A 6,130-nucleotide genomic window follows, 5' to 3' on the forward strand; every position below is an offset into this window, starting at 1 on the left:
AGTTCGTGACTTCTTTGTTGTGAGAGAACACCAGCTCATTTTCATTTTGGGAGCCAAAAGTCTCTATCTGGAAATGTTAGTGTTAAGTTGTGGGTGAACACATCAGACGACACAGCGATTCTTCAGACAGCTCTTGTTTATTCACAGGCCAGAACAGAACTGAACTGAAGGGTTCAGCCAACCTGCTTATATAGAGCTCAACTACAAAGCAACAGTAACAACTTTCTGTAACTATCCAATCACTGAATGTCACTTTCAATTCCTTATTTGCATATGCGGACCTGAGTGAAAACTATCTACAGTATCCCCCTGCTGGCCCAGTACAGTATCTTCAGTACATAACAATAAGGTGGCCACTTCAAACAAGGGCTTTGGTTTCCCACTCATATCCTTTATTGCAAGAGGAAGAAAATGTTTTCATCTTAAGGAGCACATTCCCTTTTCCCCAAATGGTGGAACATCCATTGGCATGGTATTGCATCATTTGTCATTCCCTCTCTACCTCTCCCTTCTCAGATGTCTGTGAAAACATGTCCTAAACTATGTGGTAACATCCCCACTTTTCCTCCTTTAAAACAGTGTTTCAGGCTGCCTGCTGACAGCCCTGGGGAACAAACTGCTTGCTTTGATTAAAAGTTCTGCTCCACCCCTGCTGCACCAAGTCCTGAGATTTTGGGGAGACAAAATTCCCCATGCTACGACTCCCATAAGCTCTGATGCAATAGGATTTATTTGTTTAAGGAACTTATACCCCACTTTCCTTCATAAGTCGCAGGTTAATTCTGTGTCCAGGGCAGCTGTCTACCAGCTCCACAGGCTGAGACCCTACCTACCCGCAGACTGTCTTGCCAGAGTGGTGCATGCTCTGGTTATCTCCCGCTTGGACTACTGCAATGCGCTCTATGTGGGTCTACCTTTGAAGGTGACCCAGAAACTGCAATTAATCCAGAATGCGGCAGCTAGACTGGTGACTGGGAGTGGCCGCCGGGACCACATAATACCGGTTCTGAGAGATCTGCATTGGCTCCCAGTACGTTTCCGAGCACAATTTAAAGTATTGGTGCTGACCTTTAAAGCCCTAAATGGCCTCGGTCCTGTATACCTGAAAGAGCGTCTCTACCCCCATTGTTCAGCCCGGACACTGAGATCCAGCACTGAGGGCCTTCTGGCGGTTCCCTCATTGCGAGAAGTGAGGTTACAGGGAACCAGACAGAGGGCCTTCTTGGTAGTGGCGCCCACCCTGTGGAACACCCTCCCTTCAGATGTGAAGGAAATAAGCAGCTATCCTATCTTTAAAAGACATCAGAAGGCAGCCCTGTTCAGGGAAGTTTTTAATATTTAACGCTGTACTGTTTTTAACACTTGAGTGGGAGCCGCCCAGAGTGGCTGGGGAAACTCAGCCTGATGAGCTGGGTATAAATAAAAAAATATTATTATATTATTATTATTATTAGTCTCAAAGTGACTTACAGTAAAAACAAACCACATACAAAATTTAAAACGCATATTAAAACATCAGAAATAGAAATATTAGAACAGCACTCAATGTGCAAAGGCCTCCAGGGTGGGGGAATGTTTTCACGTGGTATCTGAAACTTAGCAGGCATGGTGCCTACCTGATTTTTAATAGGAAGGAGTTTTACAAAGTTGGGCCCTCTGCAATTGAAGGCCTGAGTCGTGGTTGGCAGGAGTTGTGCTTCTGGTCCATCTTGGTGTTGTCACGGCCTGCTTCAGTCCGTCTCGTAGGAACTGGAAAGAGGAAATTATCGTAGGTGATGCCTACATTAAGGAACAGCAGCCCCTGCCCATGATCTGGTGAGCATTTTCAGTGATGCGTTTCCCCCAACATTTAACATCATGTTTTATTTACCCAAGTGTATATGAATGAGATGTTACTGTGGTTGATGTTATTGTTGTGCTGTGTTTTGGTACTCGTGTGAAAAGCTGTATACAGTGGTGCCCCGCAAGACGAATGCCTCGCAAGACGGAAAACTCGCTAGACGAATGCCTCGCAAGACGGAAAACTTGCTTCGCAAAACGAATTTCCTATGGGCTTGCTTCGCAAGATGAAAATGTCTTGCGAAGCAAGCCCATAGGAAATTCGTAGGAAAGACGAAAATGTCTTGCGAGTTCCTGCGGGGTTTTTTTCCTCCCCCCCGCTTTTTCTATGCCACTAAGGCGCTTATCTGCTAAGCCGATAAGCCGCTAAAAGCCGCTAAACCGCTAATAGCGCTAATCCGCTAAGCAGTCAATGGGCTTGCTTCGCAAGACGAAAAAACCGCTAGACGAAGAGACTCACGGAACGGATTCTTTTTGTCTTGCGAGGCACCACTGTATAGGTCTTTGAATAAACAGGGCTCCTTTGGGAGGAAGGGCGGGATACAAATTGAGTAAATTAATAAATTTAACAAAGAAAAATAAAGAAAAAGTAGGAAGCCCACACAGCAGGACATGAACACAATACTGTCTACTTCTGTTGTCCCACAATGACTAGTCTTCAGAGGCATAGTGCCTCTAACTCTGGAGATAACTATTTTTTAATTTTTATTCTTATTTCTTATTTAAATTTGTATACCACCCTTCATCTGAAGATCTCAGGGTGGTACACAACATAAAAATACAAAATAAAAACACAAAATACATAATACAAAAACCCATAATCAACCTCCCACAAACACATTTTAAAAAACCCATAGAATGTTAATCAGCCAAAGGCCTGGTTGAAGAGGAACTAGAAGCAATTTATGGCTTAATCCTCCATGAACTTGTCTAATCCCCTTTTAAAGCGATCCAAATTGGTGGCCATCAACATTTTTTATGGTAGCAAAGTCCATATTTGAATTACGTTCTATATGAAGAAGTACCTCCCTTTGGTTTTCCTGAACCTGCTGTGTGTTCTAGTGTTGTGAACTTATGAGAAAACCACTTTACATTTACCGTGCATAATTGTATCAACCTCTCTCATATCTACTAAACTTTTTTTTTCTAAACTAAGAAGTGTCATCCCTTTGTTTCAAGGGATGAATAAAGAAACAACTCTTCCTGAAGAAGAAGCAGAGCCTCCACAGATTTAGCAGAATTGTACAGAACAAGCTGGCACCATCTGGTCAAAAGACAGCCGCTTCCCTCCTGCATCTCTGCGACATGCATAATTGACACATTGATTTTTATTTTTTAAAGAGGAATGTATTTTACAGCCTTCTGCCATTACACCATTGTGCCAGTCAGACTAAGATTTTGTCTGCATCTCTGCCAAGTCACTTAAGCACAGGATGTTGCCAAATTGCTTTTTAAGCTCACCAGAGAGTTTGGTAGCAAGGATTGGGCGGAGGCTGTTGTGGCAAAATTTAATGAAAAGCACTGGACCTCTGCCATCGTTTCAGTCATGTGTCAGTCATAACTAGCATGGTTTAGTTAAATAGGCAGGGTTTTGTTAAGTGGGGTATGTTGGGTCTATAGGTTGCTATCACTCAAGGTTATAGGTAAAGGTAAAGGTATCCCTGCCCGTACGGGCCAGTCTTGCCAGACTCTAGGGTTGTGCGCTCATCTCACTCTATAGGCCGGGAGCCAGCGCTGTCCGCAGACACTTCCGGGTCACGTGGCCAGCGTGACAAGCTGCATCTGGCGAGCCAGCGCAGCACACGGAACGCCGTTTACCTTCCCGCTGGTAAGCGGTCCCTATTTATCTACTTGCACCTGGGGGTGCTTTCGAACTGCTAGGTTGGCAGGCGCTGGGACCGAACGATGGGAGCGCACCCCGCCGCGGGGATTCGAACCGCCGACCATGCAATCGGCAAGTCCTAGGCACTGAGGTTTTACCCACAGCGCCACCCGCGTCCCTTCTCCACCCGTGTCCACTCAAGGTTAGGTCAGTGCAAACCTTAAAACACTTTCTCACACACAGAGACACATTCATATGCACACTCTTGCCTTAAAGGAACTGTCAAGCTCTTAATCCTGCAAATTATCTGAGTAAATCCTATTGTTTCTGCAAAGAGATTTATTGGGGGGTGGGGCTTACATTTCCACCAGAAGGTAAACAACAAGCTTCCAAAAGAATATTTCCAGTGCTTGCCTCAAGTTAGATGTCTGTTGAAACCTTTAAAACAACCAATTGAAGTATCTATCTCATGACAGCAAATTAAGAAACCTAATATCCATTCATGATTATAGTTTGAAATCCAGTTTTAGCAGTTCTTTTCTGCCATAAAGGGGGCAGGGGTTGGGTTTTTTTTTTTTTAGGTCAGCTACCCAGGAAAATCGACAGCCAGCTGAGTCTGTCTGGTGAGTTTTGTTTTATAAGCAAACACGTACCTGCAAACTGATATTAATACCTTTTAATTAACAGCTCCCATTATTCCTGCAACAGGTTATGAGTCAACTGTGCCTATATACTACTAGGTGTCAGGATAATACGACAGCCAATGCATGAGCCACTTCCTTAAAAAAGAAACAGGGTTTGGATGGAGAAGGTGAAAGAAAAATCTGCTTGCTGGCAGGGATTTAAGCTTACTCAGCTGTTCTGCCATGAAGCACTTTTATGGAGATATATTTATGCTATGCAAACTGCAAGATTTTTACAGCTGAATACCACCCTAACTTGCTCCATCTTGCTTTTCTCTGAAGTCAAAGGTGCTGACGCACAGAGAGAAGCACAACTGAATATGGGCAGGCATAATGGAAAGGAAGATGTTAGCACTGAGAACTAGCAGAATCAAAATCATCTGTTCAGTTTAACTTCCCTGGCATTAAAGACTCTGCTTATCTAAGCTGGTTTGTGTGGTATGGAAACATTTGACCTTGATAAGTACTGTTGTGCACACACCAATCTCTGAGCAGTGAGAGACTTTAGGGGTTCCAGCACATATCCAGGGTGCTGTTTTCTTGGAATGAAGGTCAATGGAGGCTCTGACGTCTTTAGGATATATGGTTTTTATAACATATATAACCATACCCTACCCTACTTATGCTGGTCTATGACCATAATAAAGATTTGATTGATTGACATATATAACCTGGGCATAAGCTGGAAATGCTCGCAGCATTAACACTCCAACAGATCTTGTTTTCCTATAAGGCAGGGGTGTCCAAACTTTTTTCAAAGAGGGCCAGATTTCATTAAGTGAACATGTGTGAAGGCCGACCAAAAGACCAACCATTGTTGTTGAGCTTTTAGGATTGAAGTTGTTGAACCTTTTTCTTAGGATTTCCCCCCGAAGTTGTTGGGCTTTTTTAAGGATTTTACCCAGGACATATACTGACATGGGAGGGGATGCGGATGGTGCTGTGGGTTAAACCACAGAGCCTAAGACTTGCCAATCAGAAGGTCGGCGGTTCGAATCCCCGCAATGGGATGAGCTCCCGTTGCTCAGTCCCAGCTCCTTCCAACCTAGCAGTTCGAAAGCACGTCAAGGTGCAAGTAGATAAATAGGTACCGCTCCAGCGGGAAGGTAAACGGCGTTTCCGTGTGCTGCTCTGGTTCGCCAGAAGCGGCTTAGTCATGCTAGCCACATGACCCGGAAGCTGTATGCCAGCTCCCTCGGCCAATAAAGCGAGGTGAGCACCGCAACCCCAGAGTCGGTCACGACTGGACCTAATGGTCAGGGGTCCCTTTACTTTTACTATAATGACACGGGGGCCAGATTAAATCAACCAGCGGGCCCCTGAAACGGACTTTGGACATGCCTGCTACAAGGTATCTAGTTGTGTCTCCAAACCCAGAGCTTTGGATTCAGCACAGATGGCAACTCAAGCCTCTGTGACCTTCCAGCTTTCACACATGGCCCCATACTAAACCAAAAGACTAGCTCCTGGCCTACTGTTCTCCTACCTATAAGATGATGTGGCCTTTAGCCAGTAGGGAGGAAAGTCTACCTCCTCTAGAAAAAGCATCAGTACCCAGTTGTCAACACATGTGTTCTTCACCACCTTGTCAGACATGCAAATGGAGGGTGACAAGCCAGGTTAGGGCAATTAACAGGGGAAAAACAAAAAACAAACCTGGTCTGATCGGTTCTACTACAAACTACAATCTTACAGTTATGAAATCACAGGCTTGGTTGGGGTCCATGGACACCACCCAAACAAATCCTCCAATACTATAGCACTATGCAAGGGATACTAGACAGCA

The 6,130-nt window shown here is 44.6% G+C and overlaps 1 long non-coding RNA gene across 1 annotated transcript; it reads right to left on the minus strand.

The window, feature by feature from the left end:
- Window positions 1-1,491: 1,491 nt before the first annotated feature.
- Window positions 1,492-2,437, minus strand: LOC309339923. The gene is made up of 2 exons (XR_014155662.1): window positions 2,330-2,437; window positions 1,492-1,944 (listed from the first exon to the last, which is right to left on the minus strand). It is a non-coding gene; the product is annotated as an uncharacterized lncRNA (long non-coding RNA).
- Between the last annotated feature and the right edge of the window lie 3,693 nt (window positions 2,438-6,130).

The sequence above is a fragment of the Podarcis erhardii genome, assembly GCF_964252035.2.
Source record: "Podarcis erhardii genome assembly, chromosome: 4".
NCBI lineage: Eukaryota > Metazoa > Chordata > Lepidosauria > Squamata > Lacertidae > Podarcis > Podarcis erhardii.